The 27,428-nt window shown below is 40.7% G+C and overlaps 1 protein-coding gene across 8 annotated transcripts in view; it reads right to left on the bottom strand.

Moving 5' to 3' along the window:
• ZMIZ1 (zinc finger MIZ-type containing 1) overlaps window positions 1-27,428 on the bottom strand; it is a 332,546-nt gene that overhangs the window by 195,168 nt on the left and 109,950 nt on the right. For all 8 annotated transcript variants that reach the window (XM_074544741.1, XM_026799542.2, XM_074544742.1 and 5 more), the window contains one exon: window positions 19,467-19,549. The gene's annotated coding sequence lies outside the window, so the exon portion shown is untranslated. The remainder of the gene's footprint in view (window positions 1-19,466; window positions 19,550-27,428) is intronic.

Raw genomic sequence — 27,428 nt, forward strand, 5'->3', positions numbered from 1 at the left:
GCGTGGCAGGAAGGGGATGTGCGTGATCCTTCAGATGAGTATGAACCATTTTGCTGATTAAATAAAAGGTTTCCATTTTTCCTTAAATTGAATAGTCACAGGTACAGTTTTTATTTGCCTTTACCACAAAAACCAGTACAAGTCATATCAATAAATTTATCTACAAAAGTATGTCAAAAATACTTTTATTCAAAGATTGATTCTTAAAAATGGAAAAATCTACACCAATCTTCTTTTTGTGATATTTGTTGCTGCTAATTTTCAACAGATTTTTTTAAGGAGAAGCATTAAAAACATAAGCTTACCTATCCTCCTTCCCTGCCTGCCTTTGTTTACCATGTAAATTGCCACCCACACACTTTCCCATATAGAGCACAGTGGGGTACTATTCACCAACACAGGGCTTCAGCAAATGCAGCTCCTGTCCCCAGCAGGAATAAGGGTGCACCTGGAGTTCACTCTTTAGGTCACATAAATTTATCAGAGGGTAACAGGAAAAAAAACGAGGCCTGATAAGAGTCACTGAGCTAATCCAACTTACACCTAATGGACCTGAGGGTGGGGGAATGGAGGGAGATGCAGAGCACAAAACACACAGAGAACAGATCACCTCAGGAAAAGTAATTTTAAACCCATGAATTTACATTTTACTGAAGTTCCTTCATGACACACACACACAACCAAAAATGTGCCAAATCAGGAAACCAAAAAGTAACCCAACATTCCAGAACTATGTAGGTTTAAACTTCAAAACAACACAAATTTTTAAGAAATATTTGAGGAATGTCTTATTATAATATTACTTTCTTCCTTTCAAAGGAAGTACTCTTTTTATTCCTTTCCTTAACAAATGCTGTGCAATCTCAAAACCCATTTATGAAGCGCTGTCCTACCACTGTACCCTCAGTGAAGGCACATGATGTTACTCACCTAAGTATCAGCATTCGTGTTTTTCTGCATTCAAAGCACCCCCATCTGTGTGCCTGCAAGCTGGAGGTTTGTCATATGGGAAAGGAGCTCCAGGAGCAGCTCACTGCTCTCCCCTTCCTGCAGGAGTTGCAGGAGGGAGAGGCAGGGAACCCTTCCTATGCCTCACTCTTCCTTTTGGTAAAGCATTAGCAACCTCTGGAGAAGAGAAATAAGACCTCGACATGGCTGTATACCACAGACTGCAAAGGAGAAAAACAAACACACCCGTGAGCTTTGCACAGGGAAATGTATTTTATCCCAAGTTCTCAATGCAATACTATTGCAGGGGAAGACAGGTGCTAAAAAAACCTCACATGGAAGGAGCAGGGAGAAACAAAACCAAAACATTCTAGCATCCCCACCGGCAGCATATCTCCTTTTAGAGGTCCACATGGACACAAATGCACAATCAAAACCTCTACTTAACATCAGCAGACAAAATGCATGTTGCACAAACACACATGTAGCACTCCGTGCACCCATTTACTACATTCTTACATTTAAAGTGGAAGAAAAAAATCAACCAATCCTGATTTAAAACATACAAAACTTAATGCAAAGTGTTATGAGGATTTTCAAGTATCACTTTTCCAGTTACATCACAATAACTTTTGTAATTTTGAATTTCCATGATGGGGGTATCCCCTTGCAGGTTTCAATTAGTAGTCTTTACTGTCTGAAAGTCTTTACTTTAATCTAATTTTTTTTCCCCTGCAGTGAAATGTTTTGCCATTAAGCAAAATGGAGGATTAGGAATAATGACAATTAATGGAGCAAATGTTTGTATAATGAAATCATGCTTGTACCAGCAGCAAAGAGAGACTCGGGATAGCCTTACTCCACTCCTGATTTTACACTGTGCAGCTTCAGGTAGTACAGGAAAACAATTTAAAGCAAAAGATTATCCTCTGGCTCCTGATCTGGCATTGTGTTTACTAAGGACACAGAGAAGTGTTATTATCCCAAGTGACATGTTAGGCAAGCTTAGAACTTAGATTTTGTTCTCCCTCTTTCTTTTTCACTCCCTTGAGAAGGTTTTGGGGAACTCAGATTTTTAAGACTACCAAGGAATTCTGTGGCTGAGGAATTTAGAAATTTAGTTGCCCATTGTCTAGATACCATATTTTTTTCAGGGAGACTGCAGTGTGCTTTTAGGTCTGTTTTCTGATCTTTTAACATCTATTTCTGATTATTCTTATCTCAAAATGCTTTATCCTAAGAACCAGAATGGGTCTACAGATCAGACTATGGGCTTCCCACCCACAACCAAAGCTCATGGACAAGATACAACAGTAACAGCCACCTTCCCACTTCCATGAAGAGAGTTAGATAGGAGGTACCCACTGAGAATGCAGCTACAGAAAAATTTCAGTGTACACCCTCAGAACTCCACTCTTAACTATTCCCAGGTTAGCTTTGCCTCAGAAGTGGCATCCCCTGCATACAGTGTCTATGCAGGAGGCTGCAGAGACTGCTCAAATCCCCACAGGGGCAGAAGTGAGAAAAGGTTGGCTCTCACTGACACTTTAATGCTATTCTTTGCATTAAGAATTAGACCTTGCAGAATGGATGGAAAACAGCCTGTGCTGTAAATATCAGTATTGAGTAAGGGTCCTTTCTTAGTGCCAAGGTAACAATCTCTGTGTGAAAGAAGCTGTGCTTGGGACCTTGAATGTTAAAATAAAGGTATTAATTTTGAAGAGAAGAAAAAGTCAGTAAAAAACAAATTCAATCATCTTCAAAAGACTTCAGAGCATAGCTCAGAGAACACTGGCAGAAGACAGATGCCTTTATCACAACAGGAGGACAAATGAAAATACATATTGGAAAGGGGACCTTGCTTTCTTGGGAACTTTACTGTGAGTTCCAGAGGCCTTTGTTGCCACCAAGTCAGAACTTAGCAAGCTTCAATCCAGCTTGGTACCATTTCAGTTTTAAAACACACTCCAGCAGTCTTTCTTTAAAGGTTAAACACAAACAATTTTCAATAGGCAATTTCTGACACTTTGACAAGACTAGTAATGCACAACATGGTCAAGTCTGGCTAAAGCAGTATTCCCAAGAGTTCAGCTGGTTTTCACCTGTCAAAAGCCTCTCGGAGTTAGTTTTTATCCTCTTCTCCCCGAAAGTGAGCAGGCAGCCACCCAAAACACAGCAACTGACACAAAGTGTGTGCACTTCACTAAACTTTACTTCTTTGCCCGATTGATACCACTGAACACTGCTTTTAAATAAATATTTGAGCATACCATGTTTATTTAAAATATATGTATATAAGCAGGAAGGACTTCAGAGAAACAAACTGCTCTCCCATTCTCTTAATTCCCAAGTGCCTGAGTAATGGGTCAACTACATAATTTCTTCTTACTCTCTTTTCCCAGGAGATGGGAGGCAAGGTATACACTAATTTTCCACATGCTAAAAAACTCCAACCAATTAAAGATAATATGTGCACACACATGCACAAAGTATGCTTTGTTTATTCCTTCAACTGTTTTAATTGGTTTTCTTTGGAGTCCCAAAGACATATCTAGATTTAGTTACTTCTGCCAACATGTCTGTACAACATAGCTACTCAAAGTGGTGTGTTTTATGAGATCAGGGGCTGCTTATGCTTTTACTTAAAACTGCTGACATTAGTATGATGTAAGATGTACAGAAATCAGGACTGGTAATTCTGGAGATAGGTACTAGGCTACACTGGAATTTATTGACACTCAGGCTGTCCACAAAGGTAAGGTTTAGATCTGCTCTCTCCCAAATTCTGACAAATCAACTGCAAAACTGACTTGTGATAAAATTACTTCTCCCAGCTATACACACAACAATTTTTCTTTGGTCAATCATCTGTGCCACAACAACATGAATTCTTTTATATATGGTGTTTTATAGTTCAAGTCTTCTGAACAGCCCACTGAGTTAAACTATTCAGTTCAAACAAGTTCTTTCACAAATTTTGGCCATGTTATGGCTGGTTCTTCTTGAGTGCTCCAACTAAAAGATTCATCATTCATAAATGCACACTGAAGAGGTTACAAATCCATTTCTAATGGAAATTTGGGGGCTGCTTACCTTTTCTGTGGGCCATTTCCTTACCCAAGGTGTATGACTGGACACAAAACAAGCACTTACTATGGCTACTACATTGCTGGCAGAGAAAGAACACTGCCCATTCTTCTTTAATTCCCCTTTTCTCCTTTAAGAAAAATCTCAAAATCAAAAATATGTCTCGATGCACAATTTCAAAACCTCTTAGGCTAGAATCTGTGGGACTCCCTCAGTCATTAACGCTGTAACAAAGAAGCCCTGCTTATCCATGTACTTCAGAGACTATCATGACCCTAAGCCTGATTTTATACTCTGATTTAGTTAATATTTTTGCATTACTCAACAGCTTTTTCCTAGCCAGAGCACATTCTCAAGCACACACACACAACAACGTGTTCTTAATTACTCTGTTGGTGGGAAAGTCTGTCAGGTTTCTTACCTTTTATTTTTAGCCACTTGCAAGTTCTTTTTGTCCAAGTCTGAACCGGGGAGCAGGGAGCATTTATTTCTATTAATCAATCAATGATGGCAGTGGTGGTGCACTCTAGTTTTTCATTCTGACTGCAAAGCAAAATTAAAAGCTATATTTTGCAAATTTACGCATTATAGATCGTAGCAGCAGCTGGTGGACTGCTGCTGAGACAGACCGTCTTTCCCCTTCCAGTCCCCTGTGACTGAGAGGGAAGAATTACAGGACAGCACTAGCAGCTGCTGCTGCTGCCCCAGAAGCAGCAAGCCAAGGTCTCTGGAAAAATAATTGGGGAGGCGGGGGAAGGGAAGAAGGGGGACAAAGAAGTTGGGGAGGGGAAGGCATTGCCAAGGCTGGCGGCACAAACAATGCACTGCACCTCGCCCTCAAAAGAAACAATTGAGCTGCTTTGGGCTTCCTACAGGAGACACAAGACTCTTAAACCATTATGAGACTTGAAAACACTACCAGTTTTTGATAAGGACTTTCACAGAATTAAGAAAGAGTAAGAAAAGGCAATATTCCTTCCAGTCTGATGCCTGCAGCGGTTTGCTCTTGAATCCTCTAAAAATAAAGCACAGTGCAATGAGCAACACCCTTCCTTGCAGCTTCCCAACAGAGTCATTCCATGGAGCACTCTACACTAGCACAGGCACAGCCTACAAGTCAATTCATGCCCTGTCTCCTGTAAAACAGGGGTAACCAAATCCCTTCTCACACACATGTAGTTGCGAAGATAAATAATTCATGACTCCAAGATATCATCAGTGTGAAAACACTAACAATCATTCATTTTTAGACAGATTTGAAAGTGGAACTAGTGGGAATTGTGCCCATTAAAAAAAACCAAAACTGCTCAGTGCAAAAATCAGCTTGCTTATGTATTTGGTCACCTAAACAGCAGCTCAGTGCAAGCAAGTAATGCCCATCTATGCTACTCAACACACTAAAGCTCATCTCAACAGGGTTGAAAAAGACAAATACACTGACTGACCAAATCACATCTACCCACATCTGAAAATCTGAAGGTCACCCCAAGGCTTTCATGTTTCCCAGTGGATCTCCAGGGTTCAGGTTGACCTCTGGGGTCCCGCTGAGTGGGACAGCAACATGCCTCACTCCCTGTGAATGAAGAACACCCTTCAGAACAGTGACTTCCAAGAGAGCTGTGAATGCTCATTTTCAAGAGATAATCTATTACACACAGATCACACAGGGGCCAGGTATGCACGTCTCACTGCTCCTTCTGCTAAGGGACTTCAATGCAAGGTACTACTTGGTCCAGTGGACACTGCTTCATTTTCACAGCAGTGGCAGATTTCCAGATGATTATATAATATATATTTATATATATATGAGATTATTTGAAGAAAACGTTCAGCTATTCCAAAAGAAAAAAGGAAGCAATCACCACTGCCATTGCAACAGATGTAGCTTTCCATGCCTTGTTTAGAAAGACTAATTCAAAAGACATACATTCATAGTTTAATTCCTGTATGTGAGAATATGCTTAATTTTAAATATATAACTTATATTTTATATGGAGGACCCCTTTTTAAAACAAAGAGGGGAAAAAACCCAAACAAGAGAAAATATCTAAATTTCTTCGAATTGATTTCACACACATAAGCCAAGAAATACTTAAGGTCAGAAGAAGTACTGGTGGCTAAAACAGTTTGCATTGGTTTTGTTGTGTGTCAGAACCCCTCTCAAGATAAGCCAAGAATGCTGTATACAAGAGCAGTACTATTATAAACAGGCACAGCCTTCTCTAAATGTTGGTATTTCACATTCATTTTGGGAAGCTAAGCTAATGATTGATACCTGAAGAAGCAGCTTTTGATATAGCATCAATTTCCTGAAGAACATATCAGTTTATTGAGCAGGGGTTTTCAGACTCTTATCTCATTGAATAGTATTATGCCTTACTTTTAAAATTTTTTTTTTAAACTATAGTTAAAATATTGAGATGCTAGTAGAAGACACTTCCTCAAAATCTAACTACAGGTATCAGCTGCTGAGATTATCAGGGACTCAATCTGTTTGCAAGTTTTTGAATAAAATGAAATAAATTCTTTCTCCTTGGCATATTAGATCCTACATTGTTTCTAAACCCAGAGTATTTAGTAAAGTACTTGTACACAAGTCTCAGATTAAATCCACTACCATATGCATTTTAATGCATATAGGAAAGAAGTTTTAGCAACGTTTAACTATTTCTGCTGCTACAAATGCCTCAAAAGTTATGACTTCCAGATGTTACAGTGATGATAAGGATTAGAACACACGTCCACCATTTATGTCAATTTCTAACTGTGTGAGTAAACAGCTGAGGACAAGAAGGGTTAAATTACACAAAAGCCTTCACTGTATTCCTAGCAGTCTTAACCGTTTAAGGAACAGGGCAGGTTTTTTCGTCCATAATTCATGAGGAAGGATTTATAGAATGGCTTGGAATATTGCCACAAGAAAACCAAGGCATGTGGCCTCAAGTCCCAGCATCACACCCATGGAAATGGAGGATCAATAGAGACCAATAAATAGGGTACAATGACAACCTGCACCCAAAGCAGCCCATTTCTGGTAGTGATACCATGTGTCAGCACTATACTGAAAATATTAGCTATGTCAGGCCTCTTCCTCAGCAGCAGCTCCCTCAATGACATCCCAGACACTCAAATGTGATCTGTAGTTACTCATCTCAGTCACTACACTGTCTCTTTCTCCTCCCTCCTTTTTGACCCAAAGCTATTTTTGAACTTGACCTTCTTTCAGTCTCTCCAGTAAGAAAAAAGCCTTTGATTTTTCTCACGTTTGGGATCATGATGGAGAGGTAGGCACTATCCACTGTTCTGTGTGTAAGAATGCTTTTTGCTCTCCTTACGTCATCTCTTTGTCACTCATTTATTTACCCACAATCCACTTGTTTCATTTATTTAACAGATCACTATACCTGTATCTTTCCTCTTGCCTGGGAGGCCTCACAACACAAAAACTTTAGAAAACCATCTACTTCATGAAAATTAATTCAGCAGATGTTTCTCCTTTGCAGTAAGTTACTTTGGTGTGAGTGGTTTTAGACCTATTAAATATAAACACACATGGAGCTATTTAAGGTATTCTGTCATTCACTTCACTTTTCAGGACTGAGAAGTCTGAAGCTCAAGAACATAAGAATTTTGTTTCGAAGACAACGTAGCCTTACCACACACATTTTCATAAGACACTTGAAATCGCAGACTGTGCCCATACTTCACGTTTCATAAACACACCTACAGCTTCTACACTTGGACAATTACCCCACATTTCATGCAAAGGGCATTAGAAATACGACACCTGGGCTCACCCATTCAGCCTGAAGCTTCAGGCAGATAATGCACTTTGCGTGAATATGTGTGAATGCACATTGTCCATAAAAGAATCAACTGCAAGCTTACAAAAGGAAGAAAGCAGACAAAGTACAGCTTCTCCATCAGAGAGCATTACAGCTACAAATATTCTAGTAGCTTGTATAGTATATTCATGTTACAAGTAGTAAATTGGGTTTGGATGTATTTACATCCAAAATTGTAAATTTAACAGCTACATAAAACCTTCCCAAAAATGCTGGATGCTATTATGGGTACATTCTTACACCACTATCAAAACTGAATCCACTCCATTCAACTGTTTTCAGAAGTCAAGCTGCATTTTGGCAACAAAAAGAGCAAAAATAGTTGATCCCCTGGTTTCATGCATAAACCCAAAATATCAAAGAACCAGGTGGTTATTACTCAACATATTTAATAAGACATAATTTGCAATTAATATCTACAGTCCTACACCACGCTGGATGAAGGGAATAATCATTTAAATGAAACTCCACCACAAACTCTGTTTCTAAAACGCCTTAAATTCATTATTAAGATTCATTTTACAAAGAACTGGAAAGTAAACCTGATATCAGTTCAACTTTAAATAAACTTTGACAATACTTAAAAACACTTTGACAATGGCTATTAAAAGGAAAATTCTATTTTTGCCAGACCTATTATTGAGCTTCCCTACTGAGGAACATAACAAGTTGAAGGCTGATTATTGTATAATTACTCAGAACTTGTAATATACACATCACCTCATAAGGTAATGTGGCTTGTCCTACAATCTTCCTATTTTCATGACCCATCTTTACAAGAAGCTAGAGGCACAGGTTGGTTTGGAGAGTTTCTGGATCAAAACAGTATCTCACAATGCTTCAAACTGATAGCAATCAAAAGAAGTCACAACAGATTCAATGGCCAAGGACAGTGAAGCCTATCCTCCAGATGTTTGCCTTCATGAGATGGAAGGAAAACAGGCTTGAGCTGTGTACCACCAGTGAGAGCAGCAGGATTATTCAATTGAGAAAATCAGATATTGAATTATCTAAAACTTAGTGCAACAAGTGTTGCAGCATCAGCAAATACATTGAAAAAGCAGTACAAGTGGAACAGCAACATGGGCATCAGGCCACTATGTATTTCTAGCATGCATCAACTGCAATACCTGGTATACAATATGCATAACAAAGATCTCTCCTGATCTGAACTTTATGGTATTGCTCACTGCTGCACCATGATAAGTAGTACATGTCCCTCATTTAGGAAAAGAAGCCCCAGAAAATGTCCATGTTAATTTATTTAACTAAATAGCTGGAATAAAGTTCTCTTCACAAGGGTATAGCCTTATGACTTCACACATACTTCCTCAAGACCAAAACTTACTTGTTGTGGCACATTAAAAGGAAAAATGTGACTGAAATCTATTTTTATCTACAAGCTCCTGGAGAGCTAGTATACAGATGTACATTTCTTGTACTTGCATACGTAATCAATATTTTACATTTTCTATTTTTATTGTAAAATGACAGCTCACAGGAGTAACTGCTAACTGCACAGATCACTAGAGACACACTCTGGGGAGTTCTTTTTCTGTGGACATTTTTCAGGAAAGCCCATTGCCTTTAACTTGAAAAAGAAATGGTTGGACAGAACTGGCTTCCTGATACATATTTTAAAACAAAAGCTGGTGACAACCAAAGCAAAATCAAGATCAAGGGAGAACAGTCCTCAAAATCTAAACTGAAACTTTGCCCTCTGTGAAAGCAGTCTATATATGAAAATAAAAGTTTAGCCTTTTCTAATGAAAAAAAAGAAAGCAGAAGGTATTGAAGGAATTTAAAATACAGTGAATAATATTTTAAATATTTTGACATATATGAAAGCAGTAGGAACAGAAAACATGCTATTGTGGGTTGATCCAGTCATGCCTCTAAGTGGGTATTCAGAGCAGAAGACACTTATGTAGGCAGGGTGCAGGAGCCCAGCTATTGTCTGTAGCTCACTGCCCTTACCCCACAGTCAGGCAGCAGGAGGAACAGGAGCTTCCCTTCAGGAGTGCTCCCGGAGCTGTTGGCCACAGCCGTGTTTAACCTGCTCATCTGCCTTCCCAGCCCCCTACAGCAGCAGCTCTGCCAGCTAAGGCAACTCTGCCACTGGCATAGCCAGCACTTCTCCACAGACACCAGTCCTGGCACCACTCCCTAGTAAGACTTTAATGCTATCTTACATATCCTTTACAGGAAAGGCCTGTAAAAATAATGTCCAGCTGTCCAGTATCCTCACCACTCCTTTTCAGTACTGCTCTGCAGCAGCCAGGCACACCTCTTGCCCATGAGACTTTTCTGAGAATTTCCCACCACATGGAGTGCAGCAAGAAGAAAACAGGTATTATCCTATAACAAATTAACCCATCTTCTAGATTAGAGAAAACTAGACAAACTGTTGTTGGGGTTCCCCCCTCAACTACTTGGGGCACAGAAAGATCACAGCCATGCACCCCATTCCTATGATGGCCACTCTGTTATCTGGAAAGGCTACGAACCCCTGACCAACCAGCATGTTACCTTGCCATTTCCACCACTGGATGATAAACATCATTTCAGCTTCACTCACTGTCAGTGATCCTTTCTTATCACTGTTTTTATTTTTAACAAATGTTCCCACCACCCCAAAAGCTGTAGTTTAAACAAAGTGAAGCAAAGACGAGGGAAGACTGATATGGTGAAATTTACTGTTAGACAGCTAGGCTACTTGTGTCATGATTATTTGTTTGTTGCAGAAAGAATGATCCAAAGCTACTATTTACATGTTTAAACTAATCCAGCCCAGTTTGTCTCCAATGGTGCACAGAATAATCATGTGAACAATCTAGATAGCAGATCTGAATGGCAGCAACTTCTGCCAGAGGCAGCAATGAGCTGCTGAGAACACATGCTTTTCACAGCCTAATACTCTCCCTAAATTCAACCAGAGCTGTCTGAATGATGACTACATTTGAAAAGAGGTATCAAAATCATTATGATGGGCCACACACATGAATTTAGAAGGAATTTCTAAAGCACAAAGGGGAGAGAGGCATTCATCTCCCTTACTATATTCAACCACAAGAGTGCCCCTGCCTTGTAGTGTTAGGGATCTGCTCTGGAAACACCCACCTTGGAGCTCAGAATTTCCCATCATTCTGGACACCTGCTGACACCTGACACAAAAGGCAAATACTTGAATTCATGCTTATCTATCAGTTGCTGTGATTCATACAGAAAACCCCCCAACCTTCAGTACAGTGCTCTCTCAGCATTTGAGCTATCTGTATCTATTATTCCCCTTCCCTTCCCCTCAGGGTTTGTTGACCGTGCAAGTGGTGCGCAGGTGATACACTGGGCTGAGACAGGGGAGGAACACTGGTGACCAATGCGTCATTTATTTTTTTAAACCCCTAATCTACATATTTGGAGAAGCAAAGAAACAGAGAATACATGATTCACCCTTGACATTCCACTAGATCACTTCAATCCTGTAAAATGCCCCCTAATGACCTGAATATAATACCATGGTGTTACAGTGTCACTTAAATACTGCAGGGTTCTTCCTCTGGTAGTGCAGTCTGCAGACTTAATATGTAATGGTCAGGATTATACTGCCACTAAAATATTACTTAGTGCTGATGAAATTTCAAATTAATTCTGGAAGCTAAATCATTATTCAACTCTGCCTTTGCAAAGATACATTCCCCTGGTTGCTTTAATAACAGTGACTGTAGAAGTAAAAGGTTGTTACTGTCTCTTCAAGGCTTGTTTAAAATGAGAAGTGGCCTCTAAACTGTTAACAAGCAAGTTAATGCAGTGATGCGTGGATGTTTGCAACTAAAAAAATAATTTGAGCAAAAAATGGGCTCAAATATTAAGAGAGCTCATAGCAATGTGGCTCATGAATAATTTTATTATTTAGCAATAAGTTAAGATACTTAGCCCAGTTTTCTCTCTATATATATACATACACACATACAATCTCCCATGTTCCCATCTACCACCACCCTCCTCCACAGACAGAAGATTTCATAATAATTGAAGGGGCTTATTCTTGATGAAGTAAACGACGCAGCTGCTGGTAACTGATCTTTGCCAGTGGAGGATGTGGCTTTCAAGTCATTCTGAGCTCTAGCTTTTCAAACCTAAATAAACAAACCTGAACTTTTTACAGCTCTGGGTTTCTTCTTCCTGAATAATTCCTGTTACTAGTGAGTGTCCTGTACTTTTAGGTAACTACAGCACTTCAACACTAAGATGGGCCAATCCTTGACACTGCACTGGAGCCAGTGTACACAACAACTTGCTAACATATGAAGTAAGGGAAGATGAAAAACAGTGGATGGGATAATCATAAAAGCAAGTTTCCATCCTCTGAATGTTTGCCCATTTTTTAACATTGTGTTTAGATTCATTTCTGTTTCTCAGTTAAAATACCAGGCTGCTCACTTCTACAATGAGGTTTCTTAAATCCGGGAAGCATTCCCAAGCTATATTGGAAAAAAACCCCAAACCAAAACCCCCACAAAACCAGTGGTAAATGAGGAACAACACAGGGCCAAGCAGGCTGAAAACAACTTGTGGCAGAGAGTCTAAATTAGGCTAAAATAATCAAACTTTCTCCTTATTAAACTGTTACCTACTTCCTCATTCGTTAATATTGTCGTTGTTTACACCTGCAGCCAGGCCAAAGATTTTCCCCTCCCTCCAAATATAATTTCCTGCTATTGACAGACATGTTCAAGTGCTGGATGTGTGTATGTCTACATGGCATACTGCAGGCAGAGGCGAGCCTTCTTGGCCACCATCCAAGCCAGCTGTAAATGAGCCAGCTCCAAACTGGAAGCTGTGTAAGCACAATTAGCACAGCAGTAAGCCTGATCTAACACATCCTGCCAAGAGACCGAGCTTATTAGCTTGAGCCCAACACAATGCACACGATGGATATGGGGCTTCTGCTTTGGCTCCACACAGAACGTGGGCAGCTGTAGCACATCAAGCTCCTATCTGCCCACAAGACATGCTGTAAGTACATCTCTCTTGGAGCATACCCTCTGCTGCAAGGACCATCATTCCCCTCTGCATCAATTCCCAAAACACTCTGAGTGCTGTGAGCAGATGGAGGGAACAGGGATCTCCAAGTGAGAACTTCTGAGGAATAAGTCACCAGGGAGGCATTTAGGCTCCAGGCACCAAAAAGGCCAAAGGGAAAAGTGAGGGAAAAGCAGAGCAAAGCAGTGCAAGACTCTACAAACTGATAAAGAGCTCCACTTCTGGATTCTATCAGGTCCAGAGCAATAATGACCAAAAGCCATTACCATACTGTAGATGTTAAATGGGCTCTGCACAGGTGCTCCTACCAACAAAGAATTCACTATTTTTGGCCAACATTTGAACAGTACAAAAGAGGAATGTGCTCAGAGAAGGAAATCTGTTAACAAACTGGGACCCAAGAAACCAATGCTCCCCTGGTGCCATGGATTTTATTAGAGTAGTGACAGTCTAGTGGTTGGCAGTAGTAGTCTGAGAAACTTATAAATTCAGAGCAAAATTAGACAAAAATCAAAGGGTAGCAATGAAAATCATCGGCGGGGGAGGGGGGGAAATAAAAGACATATTTTAAGAAGAATGTCTGAAGAGACTGGGAATGTTTACATTTAAAAGGGCAGTAATAAAATGGTCATTGCTAAACTATAGCAGAAACCACCCTATACGAGTGAGCTTCTGCCCACCCATCAGAGAGCACATGGGCAAGCAGAAATTCCATTGAAGTGCCCCAATCAAAGGCAACAAAAAAACACCTTATTCAACACATAATTATTTTGTTGCATTCTGTGTCAACAGACTGTTCTGTAGCAAACACTCAGGATCTTTGGAAGGTGGTGCTCATGCCTGTTTTGTTTTCCCTCCCACTCTACTGTAAAGGAGTATTTTTAGCTTTCAGTTTGAGCTTTCTGATGTATGGGACAGGTATAAGCAAGGGAGAGAAGGGACCCCACAAGGTGTGGCAGACACACTCCTCCACACATTCAGATTCTGCAGATTTACTATGTTTATTTTGACTTTAGAGATTTTTAGATTACATTGTGTATATGGAGGTTTTCCATGATTTGCTAGCTTAAAATATTTTCTTTGAAAAGGCTTAGTTTGATCTGGGGTGAAGACTACACATCCTCAGCAGAGTACAAGCAGTTTATATACGTGTCCCTGACCCTTGCAGGGTCAGTTTGGGCTAAACACCTGCTGGAATTTCACACAGAATTTCTCACACTCTAGTAACACAGATCTCAGGCAGATATATCTTTATGATCCAAGGCAGCATTTGAATCATGGATACCTGCTTCAAAGGAGTGTTTTTCTTCCCTTTTCCCTATCCTTTCATAAGCTTCTAAAAACATGACTAAATCAAACCAAATTAATCACACCAGGTTAAGAGACACAGACAAAAGAAAAACTAAGAGCTGAAATTACACTTGCATGGTTCTTTTGTCTGAGAAGGAAATAATTTGCTCTCTGTTTTCCCACTTGAAGGCTTGAAAAAGAAAGCTATGCTGTCAGAAATATCAAGGCCTAATGAAATGTGTGAAAAACCAGTCATACCTTGAACTTACTAACTTCAAGAAGGTGAAATTGAGAAATGTATTTAAATACTATTCGGTATGAAACACTTAGAAATAACACAACAGTATGATTACTGCAGGTTAATTTAGCCTTATTTAGATTTTTCAGTAATTTAAAAATACATATATAATCATCAACCATTGTTCAGAGAGTGACAACTGTTCTGAAACAAGATCTCAATTTACACACACATCTAATATATCTAAAATATACAGTATACATATGTACAGCATATAAAAGTCAAATAACCATTCAGTCCCTTTACTTACACATACTTCCAGTGAAAAAATAAAATCTTGGCTTATAAATCAGCTGAACTAAAATACCCTAGAAGAACACACTTCTAATAGAAGAAAACGGCGAGGAGATAAACACAATTATGGGAAAAGGGAGGGTAGAGAAGTAAAATATTTGCCAGTTAACTCTGAATACTTTTGTATTGAACAAAAATAAATACTCAATCTGCTTGTTATTTCTTTTGGAAGTACTTCTTTGCAGAGAGGAATGCAAGTTAGCATCCTTTATAAGGCCATAAGAATCTGGTACATACCACCATAAAGTAGGTCTGGTACAGAATACAGCAATCTCCCATGCAGTGACATGATAAACAGAATCCTTAAATGCTGATTTGGTCTCCCTTTAAAGCAATACTTATTTAAACAAAAATAAAATAGGAAAAGAATCAGAAGCCATCTGCAAAGGAAGTACCTCAGACTCAAATCTGTCTACACTCACTATGTGTACATTGCTTTTTGTTTAGACAAAGTAAAACCAGGAGAGAATGCAATGTGTCTGCAGAAGGTTCTTCTATTTTTAACTAATACTGTCCTGCCAGTATCAATTCATCCAGATAGAAAATCCTTCATTAAAAATATAATTTACTTTGGTTGCTTTCCACTGTGTTGAAGTGACATCTTTCCCAAATGCTGTCAAAGGCCATTAGGAACACAGAGATTTGAGAACAAGTTTCAACCATGACACCCATTGGTCTCCTAAACACAAGTTTCCTTAGGAAGGCTTGGGAATCCTTAGATGGGAAGGGGCAAAGCCAAAGGGCATGAACAATATTATTTGGATATACATAGTATCATTACAAAATAACAAAAAATCTTTGCACTGTCTCATACAGGCAAAGTGACAAACCAGTGAAATATCCTGAAGAACAAGACAGAACTTTGGAACTTTTCACCTGAAACTTGGGGTGCTACAGCATTTTACTAAAAAGTACAATACTGAAGACAACTTAAGCAAGAAGTTAGCAACATTTCACTCAGCTATACATATTTTTATGTGTCCACCTGGGAAAAAAAAAACCCAACACATATATAAGCAGATAAACTCAAATTAAAACACAGCTTGCCTTTGGAGTCATGGCTTACTTTTAAAAAAGATGGCTTATATATTCAAGAGCATTTATATTTAAGCCAATATTTTAAACTCTGTTCTTCCCTACAAATCACAGTACAAGAGTTTCTGAACAACTTCTTAACTTTATCCTATTCCCTTCTCATTCAACTGCTCTAGCTAGAGACCAGTAGAGCAGGAGTCAGACAGTGTGACAATCTGTAGCAATCAGACATCACAAAACTTAGGGAAACAAAATGTAAGATGTACTTTATTAATGTAAATGATTCTAGACATTTCAACACTAAGAGAATATAATTCAAGAATTAGTCACACTTAAAGAGAGAATACAGAAAGTTCAGTAGGGGACAGGACAAAGGAGTGAAGAAGCCCTTTCAAAGTGCAGAATTCAAGCCCTTGTTCAATTCCAGATCCACCTCTGCTCCTCCTCAGAGTGCCAGTTTGGGGCCTGAAGTTGGGAAAAAACCAATTCCACTGCTTCATACTTAAAAGGGAAACTCAAAAGACAAACTATGTTGCCTTTCTGTAACTTCTGATGCAATAAATAGTCTGATTCAGCAACAAGCCTCTCTTGATAGGGTTATACACCTCCCACCGACCACAGTCTGAGCAGCCTCATGGAATACACAGGCTCATTGCTGGGGGATTTTTCACAAAGGCAATCTGGAACAAGCAGTTCCTATCTCTGGCCACTTGTTACCAGCTCCTGTTGCGCTGCCTTCACCCCACCCCTCCTGGGACAGCTTCATGGTGCTGCACAGAAGGACTTGGTGAAGTTAAAAATAGTCCATTCATCCTCCCTCTCCCTCCCCATTTTTGCCAGGTTTTTTTTAAAACAGATACATTCTCTGCTCTTGTTCAACAGGCAGCTTGGCAAGAAGGGGAAGGGAGGAGGACAAGCTGCAGCTCTGCCAGTCCAGGCTGTAAGAGGGACTGCAGAGCCCCTTCAGTCCACCTTGCCACTAAGACATCACATATGCATGGCATTACAGACACACAGAAGTCCTCATAATCCCAGTTTAAGCTGGTGTTTGCAAAGTCTGAGAAGGAGCACGTACTATTCCTACGGTTAGACGGAAGAGGTTTGCATAATCTTATCCCTCACATCCCAGGAGCCAGAACTAATTCTGTGCTTTTCTGATTTGACTTGGGGATTCTACGCCACCACAGCAGGACTTAGGAAATGGCTCTTCACTGTAACCTTGTCTGAGTGCTCATCTTTTGTTTGCATTACTCTGCCTTGCAAGATGACAGCTATCAAGTCAGATTACTGAATGCCACTCACAGTGACACATGCCAAAAGTAAACCATTAAGACCATCTAAATAAGAGCCAGGCTTAATATGTAGGTTGCCAGGTATTACATCTGGTAAGAAATCATTCTAGACAAGTTCAGCAATTAAAAAATTATCAAATATTTTAACTTAGTTCTTAAAATTCACAGGACTAATCAAATAAATTCCCGAATTCCTAAAAGAACCCCGCATTTCAAGCGCAAAGAATTTAGGCTGTCAGAAAAAAAAAGGGTTGGGGGAGGTGGGGGGAAATGCAACAATTTTTTTGAAATCCTCCTAACCCCCAGTGTTTTTTCTGTGTGTTTATGAAGCCTCCGGAAATACCATGGCAAACATTCCAGCCCTACAGCAGCGAGGTCACATGACCCCAAGGCACAGCAAGGAACTTCTCTCCCAAGTTCCCTTATGGTAAAGAAAAGTGATCTTTATTTTATTTTTGAAAACAAGGGCCCAAGTCCAGGGAAATCTCCAGGAAATTTTCAAAAGTACAGTTTTAAAAACAGAGTGTTTCTTGATGTGGTGGGGTTTGGTGTTGTGTTTTGTCATTTATTTGCTGCACTTCTTTGCCTGCACATATTACTGGTATTATCCAAGATGAGCATCTTATACCATTAGACCATATTCAGGGACCATTAAATACAGTATACCATTTAAGTCACCTCTAAAAACTACTTGTAATCTTTTAAGTAAAATTACTTGTAACTACTTGTTCTCTAAATCTTCTATTAAAGTTAAAATCAGTACTGCTGTATTTCTTAACACAGCCATGATCTTTTCCTGCAAAAATTATGGCACTTAAAACCTCTCCCCCTTCTTGTCTTTCAGGATTATTTCAGCTAGCACTACTAATGAAAGGATTTATGCAAATAAGCTTCGCTAAACATGATTTAAAAAATACTCAAAATCTGAACCTGAATCACAACCTTACATTTTTACAAACAATGACATGTACATACTTGGAAGTAACTGAAATGTAGGATTATTGATGAATCATAATGTAATAGGTGAGTATCAGAATTTTGTGGTTGTCTGAAAACAACATAGAAGAAAGCTTGGGGAAGGGAAACAGTCCTGCAGTCGAAATGCACAGCAAATGGCAGGCACTCACCACTAACTTGCTTTGTAACCATGTCAGAAATGCTTCTAATTACCAGAGGTAAAAGAGGGATGGCATTTCTGCTGGAAGCAAGTTTTACACTTTAGTCTTTCCTCTCCTTTCTTTTTCAGCCTATAAATATTAGTCTTACACATTTTTCTCCCATGCAGCTCTTGAAAAGGTTGAGTTTTTCAAGGCTGAGAGCAGATAGAAATGTTCATCGAGAAATGCCTTGAGGTCAACTGTCTGTAACTCATCAAAGTGCAGCACTGAAAATATGGATGGTGGATTATATGAGCATGGTAAAGCAGATTTTAAAAAAAACCAACAAAACTGTGTTCTGATGATGAGTAACATTTTTTCTGTTTGGAAATGGGTTCAGTTATGTACCCCCAGTGGTGATGGTCACAGGGCACTGACTCCCCCCCTAATTTCAGGTGCATTCAAAACAACTACAGATGCACAGAAGTGACTTTACTGCTATTTCCCAACATATGGAAATCCCACTGGGATATGACAAGGATCAAAAATGGAGAAGAGTCACACAGCAGTGCAGTGTAAGGAGAGGCAGCTGGTCCACAAGAAAATGATGATGTAGGCCAAATTCTAGAGAAGCACTGAACTACACTGAAAATAATGCAGAGATGAGCTTACCTATGGCTTTATAAACTACTTAAAAATATCTTTAAAAAACCCCACAAGCAAAGGAAAAGCAGCAACAGAATAAGTCTGCAAAGATTATTTTTCTCAAGTGAAGAAGGAAACAGATACCCTGGAGTGCCCACTCTGTGCTTTTTAAAAAATTCTGTACAACAGCTAGACATAAGATATTGAACATATTATTGAAACTACTGCTCACTTCTACTCAGGGATTTCTGCTTAGTTTATTATAAATGCACATTTATTGGCAGCAAGTAGAACATATTATTGCTCTGTTTTATAGCTGGAATGGCGCACACACAGAGTAATTTGTTTGTATTCTGTATCAGGATCAATACTGTACCAGGGATAGCCTGAGGAATGTTTATGCTGAGGGCTTTGCTTGCAGTGTTTTGTTGTTGCAATCAATTGACCAAACAGGGCTGCTTCTTAAAACAACAAATAAACTATGATAGTGACCAGATCAGCCATTCAAGCATCAAACACGACACAGTGTCTGGAAAAGGAACGAAGGCCCACAAGTGTTTTTACTGCTGGATGACATACACAGCTTTCCTACCTGAGTATTTCCCACCGGCCTTTCTTCCTCTCAGTAGCTGGGGACTGTTTCCTCAACGCCCTCACATAACAAGATCCATTTTCCTGCAATAAAAATACAGACACATCATGCTTCCATTCTCCTGCAGAACACAGCAGCATTTGAATCAGCTCAGTGAAAAGACCTGAAATTAATAAAGAGCATTTAGGAGTTCAACAACCAAGCCAGGAGGACCAGATCTGAGGCTGTGTTGGGGTTCTAGTCCAGCTTTTGCCACCCCCAAGCTTCTGAGACTCACTCAGCAGTTTAAGTATTACAGGTTTTCATGCCTGTAACAATGAAATAAGGAAAAGATAATGAGAATTCTGTTGAGGTTTATAACAAAATTTCCAGAGCCAAATGGTAATTTTTTCTCAGTTAAAGGTCATGCTGAAGTCTCTTTTATTCTCTTTATAAAGGGTACTCACTGACTACTGTGAGCAAAGTGCCATTAAAAAAGATAAACCAACCTCCAAACACTACTTAAAAAAATACACCAAAATACCTCAGAACCACCATCCTCTCTGCAGCAAAACAAAACAAGTTTATGGATTACACTGGCACAGCACTGCAACTTCTAGGAAATGTTTTTTTAATTATAAAGAAAGATTGCAAAGGGAGACGGGGGAATGTTTACGGGTAGTCTGTATTTTGTTACATGCTGTTTCAGCAGGCAGACAAGGTGTCCTTACAGCATTATACTACCAAGCTCCAAAACTCAGCAAATATTGAGAAAAGGAACACAGTGACTACATTTTGCCTCTCTTTTGACTGACTTCCAAATAACTTCTGTGCAAAAAAAAAATCCCATTAAACATGAAAAAGCACATACTATTAGAAAACAACAACAAAAAACCCAAGCAAAAAACAACACAGCAAACCCCACACAATTTGCAACCACTCCAGGTTCCTCCCCAACTACCAGCTGTGAGAGCAGACACTTTCATAAAAACTCAAATTACGCAGAAGTGACAGGTGACTTTTAGAAAAGCCTCAAGTTATTACAAATAACTTGTTAGTTGCATTCAGTGTTTGTTCTGCAGCCATATTTATCCTTTTCACTGGTAATTCACCAAGAATAAAAACATGACTGAAAACCTTCTTAGAAACAGTCATCCCACCCCAACACACCCAGTGCCACCACGGGACTGTCTGCTTCATACAGGGACACTGCTGGTTTTCTTGTCTCACAAAAGGCAGTTTTAGAGAAATTACATATTGACAAGCACCATGGGTGAGTGTTTGACTTTAAGGCCACATTCAACTGTGAATGTTTTTGCCCAGAACACGTTTATTCTCTTCCAGAAGTTTTCTCCAGTGCTTTTCTTCTGCTTATGCAAGGTAGGAACAACAGTTTAATTGATTAAAATTTAGTATTTGTTAACATGACTTGCTCAGCCAATGCAGACCAGGCTTTAATGAAGTTGTAATTAGTTATTTTAGTTTGTTTCTCCAAAGGAAAAGCTTTTTTTTCTGCCTGCCCTAAGATCTGGGTACCATTCCAGGTGTAACTGGATTGGACTTTTGTCAGATCAGGCTACAGCATTTACCGGGACACTTGAATTTTGCCTCTCACTCCTCCCTCCTGGACTCTTACTTTCAACACTGCATTTGTGCAGCTGCATGGTTAGCTAGAATGGGGCAACTAATTTCCTTCAGCATGTTGTCTCAAACAGCTCTGCCAGCACAACACAGGGAGCAGGGCCAAGACAGGAGTGATCAGCCATCATGGCAGAGGGTAGAAACAGAGCCTGTTTAAGGCAGCTTGAACTGCACTGCTGCATAACACAAACCCAAGGCTTTTCTCCCCTGCTCTATTCTGCCCATCTGTAAAACCAGCACCACAATTCCTACTTTGTTTTATAAAGCACCTCTTAAAATGAAAGGGCTAGCCATTAACATTTCTGTGAATTCACAGTACTGACCACCCACCCCTTTCATAAACCAGGTCCAAGCTGGTTCTAAGGACACTGGCACTGTCCCCACCAGCATCTGCTCCCTGGTTTCCCTGCACAGCCTGCTCAGGGGTTGTACAATGTCCCCCCCCCCTCCACTCCAGCCTGTTCTGTGCCCCCACGCCAGCCCCAGCTCTGCCAACACACTTCACAGGGTCCTGCTGGGAACAGCAATCAGCTTCTAAAAATAAAATTAGCTTCTTAAAGCCTGGTCCCTTCTCTTATCCTGTTTCTAGAAAGATCCCAAAACAGTCTCACTGGCAAGGTCCAGGGTTTAGCGGGCTACACCTGAGAATGAGACTAGATGGTAGAGAAGAAGTGCCAGCTGGAAAGCCCTTACACCTGGCTTGCCTCAGCCACCCTGTCCAGGTGTGTGCTAAGCCCGGCTGTGGCACAGTAACTCGGTGCTGCACAATTGCCAGCCTTTCCCACATCCACAGCCGGGGCACGGCCGGTTCCGCCGCTGCAGGAGCGGACTCGGGAAGCACCGAGCCCCATCCGCAAGCAGCCGCCCGTGCCTGGCCAGGCAGCCGGGCCAGGAGGGGAACCAGCAGCGCTCCAGCCGGGAGCGCTTCCTGCTCCTCCACATCCAGCAGGGGGAGCACAAAAACGCACAGCTTTTTTGGCCATAAAAGATTTTTTGGCCATAAAAGATTTTTTGGCTACGAACCGCTGTATCGCAAAGCTGGACATTCTGCGTTTGGCTACTCCTACAGCAATGTGTATGTGGTGCATGACAAGTGCACCACGGGCAGAACTCCTGCTCCGGGCAGATCACACCGCAAAAATCAACTCTGAAGGAGCCACAGACAGGCCAGGAAAGCTGCAGGAGCCGGGGGCAGGAAGGAGAGCCTGCACAGCAGGGCTGCCAACGCCAGCAATTTTATCCTGTCCCCTGCAGCACTAGGAATTTTTCCTAAAGCCAGCTCTCCAAAGTCTCATCATCACATAAAAATTTCAGCTTTCAGCTCTTTGTTTTTTTTAAGGGATATATTTATCTCTACGTTCCAAAGTTCAAAACCAAAGCTGTAAAAACAAACCCCAAAGATTTAAACAACAGCAAAAGTGATAAAAGAATCCCTCAAATCTGTTGTCCGTACATCATGGACAAAAGAATCTCAGCTCTGGGAATTCCACATAATTTTCCGTAATTTACAATTAACAACAAACTGTTGAGTTACTGTTTCAGAAATTGAGGAGGCAAAAAAGGAGACTGTTCAGGAACCACTGAGGGGAACTCTGTTCCTGCTTCCCAAGAGTGAACATCACCCAAAGACCTTTTCTTGCCCAACTCTCCTGGTTTGTGCCATGCCTGACCCTCAGCCCTGCGCCTGCCTCTAGCACGGACAGCCGTGGAGTGTGTCTGCAGCACCTTCTCTGCCTGCTCCTCCTCCTTCTCACTTGTCCTTGGGCTATTCCTTGCCCCTTCGTTCCATCTCCCCTGTCCCAGTCTTCCCAGGGATGCCCTTGCTTTGGGTGACCCTCACTGCACTCTGGGACAGGCATGATCCCTCAGGGACCCTCCTGAAGGGCAGCCCAGGCAATGTCCCCATCCCTGCAGCCCCAGCTCCTAAATCCATCCATTTAGGCCCAATGTACCACATAGTTTCAACATCTTTTCTTATAAGATGGTGCTCTGTTTCCTAGTGATTTTGTTAAAATTAATGGAAGTGGTCTATACATATTGAAGGGAAATACCCAGAGCAACATGTGCATTACAAGTCTTAAAATTAAAGCATATAAAAATACTGTAAGGGTGAACTGGAGGAAGTCCAATAGGGAAGTATCAAGGAATTCACCTTTAAATCTCCTAATCTCAGCTGTATCACTGCAATGGACTTTCCCTGCTTTCTCATCATATCCTGGTCCCAGCTGGTGGCCACCAGATCTTGCGGAAAGCAAGAGCGAGCCCAGGGTATCTCACTGTCTATACCTTGCTGGACTTAAACAACTGTAAATAAATCAATCTCTAAAAGTAGCCAAGAGTAAACCCTTCAGTTTCCATACACAAAATATCATATGGACTCCACATACCCAGACAAAAATGAAGAGATAGCAAATAGAAAACACCCAAACAACGAATATTGAAAAACAAAAATACTACTAGGATGGACAGTTAAAGAATGTTGTACAAGCTTCCTATAGAAATGCATAAGGCAGGTGCATTTTAGAGTATTTTCCTACTTTCACAAATTATTTTGAAGTTCCAGCATTATTCTCCTTGAACTGTAGAATATGTTGAAACTCAAAATTCCTATAAAACCACAGCATGTCAGCAATCCCAACTTCTCATTTACCCACAGCTGTAACTGGGTCATAAGTGAAGAACATGAAGTGCTGCTCTTCCTAAATAAGCTTACTGGTCAGCAAGCATACTTCTGCTATGTGAAAACATTAACAAACTTTACAGAGAGTTTAACCATTATATGCAGTCCTTATTAGGTATCATAGCTCTCTATCAGGACATTTTAGAAACTTGGGCTTTCTTGAAATTCTAAAGTAACTCAAAATCAACAGTGAGTGCATGTCTGACAAGCATCAGATGCCATCCACACTGACCAAGAAACAGCCTGCTAGTTTAATAAGAGAAAAGCAAAAACTGTTGTTAAACTAAGTAATGCAAAATAGGTGAGGGTTTTGGAGAGGGAAGATGAGAGACAGACAGAGAGTGTCTGTGAGAGGTTGAGAATGAGAATGTCTGTGCAGGTTGGTGACTTCCTTCCTGGGCAGAGACAGAACAAGGGAGGAAAGGAAAGCTGGGAAGATCTGTGTGGAGGGAAGCAAGACTGCAGCTTCAGACAGCTTTCAACTTTGCCTACACTTAGACTTGGTCCTCAGTAAAACAAGAACTAAAAACCACTCAAATACATCACACCAAAATGCAGCAGCCACATGGCTGTAAAATACAGCCATTTATCTGATGGAACAGACAGGATGCACACTCCTTCCAAACACAAGTAGCAGAAAGTCACAGAAAAGGCCAGGCTGCGCTGGAACCTGCCGTGTGCCTCACCTGGCAGCACCCAACACATCCCCTCCCTGCCTGGGGAGCCCTGGAGCCTGCCTCCTGCCTTCACCCCAGCAGGGCTCCTCATGCCCTGCAGAGCCCCAGGAGAAGCCTGGACCAGCACTCCTGTGCTACCCCATTTCCTCCTGACACCTTTTGTTCCCAAAATAGAAGAAGCAGGTTCTCACAGGGGGCTGCTGCATTGAGCAGTGCAGCCACTCAGACACTCAGTCAAACTGGTGGCTCCTGTATCACATCATTACTGCAACCAGTCCTCCTGGGAGATTTCTCAGGCTCACCCTGTTAGGCAGAATGCTACAAGGGCACAGCAAAGTATGAAAGAATGACAGGAATAAGTATGTAAATTTTGCTTGTGTTTTTTCTCATCTTCTTTCTCACCAGTGTATAGAACAAAAGTTTTGTTTATTTAGTCATAATTTTCTCAATTAGTTTTCCCAGTTTAAAAAACCAAACAACTACCTTTTGTTTTTTCTCTGCAGCAACAGAAAGAAAGCCTTCTCAAAATTGTATTTCACATGATTTCAAAAAAATAAAACATAACTGAAGTACATATTTTCTCAGTTGCAGAAAGCCAAGAATTTGCAATTTCCTTATTTTGAGATGGAAAGGAAAGGTCCAGGTTGTTGTCATAATCTATGCATTTAAGGCTTAACAGCAGCTGTTTGCACTATCATGATCTCCAGTTTAGAACACCAATAACAACACAATCCTTTTCCTCTCCCAAGTTGTTCTCCAAAAATCTAATTACTGAAAGAACTGCTTTTCCAGTCCTGCTCTGTTCTTAAGGCTGCATCTAAGATGGGTCCAGTGCACCTATGAACAGGGCCTGAGTAGGCCAAGATTGCTGTAAATCTGTGTCTCTGCTCTCTTGTCACAGCCCTGGTAACCCTGAAGTCCCTTGGGCTGTGCTGCACCCTACCTCCCCTCCCAGCCTCCTACCTCAGATTTAAGGGGCTGCACATGAGTCAGTAGAATAGATCAGGGGTTTAAGCAGCAACGGGGAAATAGGACTAGGAGGACAGGCATTTCAGCACATCTTGGTGAAGCCATAATCTGATGGAGGTGGCTTTGGCCCAAGCCGAAATAAGAAAATTTGTTGTGGCTGCCCGCTGCAAGGCAGTCCAGGCAGCTCCTTCTCCAGTGCCTGCTCCAGGCCAACAGCAGCCAGCCAGCTACAGTCAGAGTCAGTCTGGGGCTGGAGGGCCCAAACCAACCGAGGTTTGCAATTCACTGTCATTTCACAAGTGGCCGTGGCAGTCACAGCTCCTCCCTGGCCACAGCGGGCAGCAGCACATTAGACTGCATCTGTTTGTGGCAGAGCACTGAGCTGCCAACTCACAGGCACAGGATAACAAGCACTATTAATCTTGGCTTAAGCGGAACCATTGTTCTGGAGATTGGACATCTCTTGTAAAATCCCATTATTAGAGACCATTTGCCATCTATTTCCGTAGAAACTTTTTTAGTGCGCTTTGTTCTGTTTTAGAAAAAATTTCCCCCATCCCTTTTCCTTAAGTCCTATTGTACTTACAGAGCCTTAAACAATAATCCACTCAAGCACAACCATGGAAGTGGCTTGAAGGAACAAAAGCTGCTTCTGGCATAGCCAGTGCATCTGACTCTCCCTGCATACAGCTGCCTGTACAGCCTGTACAGCAGATTTGCAGCGCACCAGCAGCTACCCATTTCCCTCTGCTTCTCCTGTGTGTTGGATACAAAATAAACAGTAAACATGAGAAGTCTGCTCAAATTATACTTGCAGCATCAGCTAAGGGTGCAGGTGAGTCACAAGCAAGTTCTGCAGCCTATCTTGCTAAAGGAATAGGGAGAAGACTGACCTTAAAAGAAAGCAGTAGGCATGAGTAAGACAAATTAAAAAAAAAATCTAACTCCAGGGAGACAAGGCATTGGAAGCAAAGTGTCTCACGCTCTGTTAAAGAAGATTATTGCCACATCTAGCAGTTAGTACCCACCCAAGTAGAGTGCCATCAACCTAATTCTCAAACAAGACTAGCAGAGCAGTGAGACAGGATTAGACATGCTTGTTTTTAACCATTCTTTGCTCTCTCTGGTGTATTACTATCAGCACAGCATTGGCATCAAAATTACTACCCTTCAAAATGTGCAGAGCACATTTTTTAATTTTACATGTAGCAGTTATGTCATCTGGGGTTATTTATTTTTTAATATAAAGTGGTATAACATACTTAATCTGTTTTGAGAAAAGAACAAATTGATTTAGTGAGCAGTTCAAGGCTCTCCCTGGAGACACTCAGCCACACTCAGAAATCTGGATATAAGTTGAGACTTTGCTAAAGTAATTTTAATTGTAGGTCATAAGAAATGTCAAGATATAAACCACCAAGGAATACTAAAAATTAAGCCATCATCTCTGAGAGTAACAAATGTCTTCTATTTGGCAGTAGAATAATTTCTACATCTTTACAGCATTACTACTTAAGGACAGTAGCAGAGCAAAGGGCTTAGAATTACACACAACATGTGTGCATTCTTTTTGCTGGGGAGGGGCAGAACCCAAAAGCTGCATGAAGCAAAAAAATACTGGAGTGAAGGAAACTTACACCACCAATAACAATATAATGGTTTCTTTTTTTCACTTTGTTTCACTACATCTTGTTTTACTAATCTTCTGTTAATAAACAAGTTTTGGTCTGTTTTGGTCTCAAAATGTTCTTCCCTATGCAGTATGGAACAGAGTTGTGTACACAGCAACACATAAGTGCAAAAATGGAGATTAAATTCAGGAAGGCTGGTTTTTAAGAAAACTTTAAAAAAAAAAAACAAACAGAAACCTCTTTGTAGCCTTAGACCACTTCTAGAGCTTTGTGCCTAGGTTTTACAAGCAAAAAGTCTTCATTTTTTTCTTAGCTTAGAATTACTTAAACAGGTGTTTTCCTGTAGAAGTTACACCCCAACTTCTGCATTTTTGAGATGTATCCC

The sequence above is a fragment of the Zonotrichia albicollis genome, chromosome 7, assembly GCF_047830755.1.
Source record: "Zonotrichia albicollis isolate bZonAlb1 chromosome 7, bZonAlb1.hap1, whole genome shotgun sequence".
Classification (NCBI taxonomy): domain Eukaryota; kingdom Metazoa; phylum Chordata; class Aves; order Passeriformes; family Passerellidae; genus Zonotrichia; species Zonotrichia albicollis.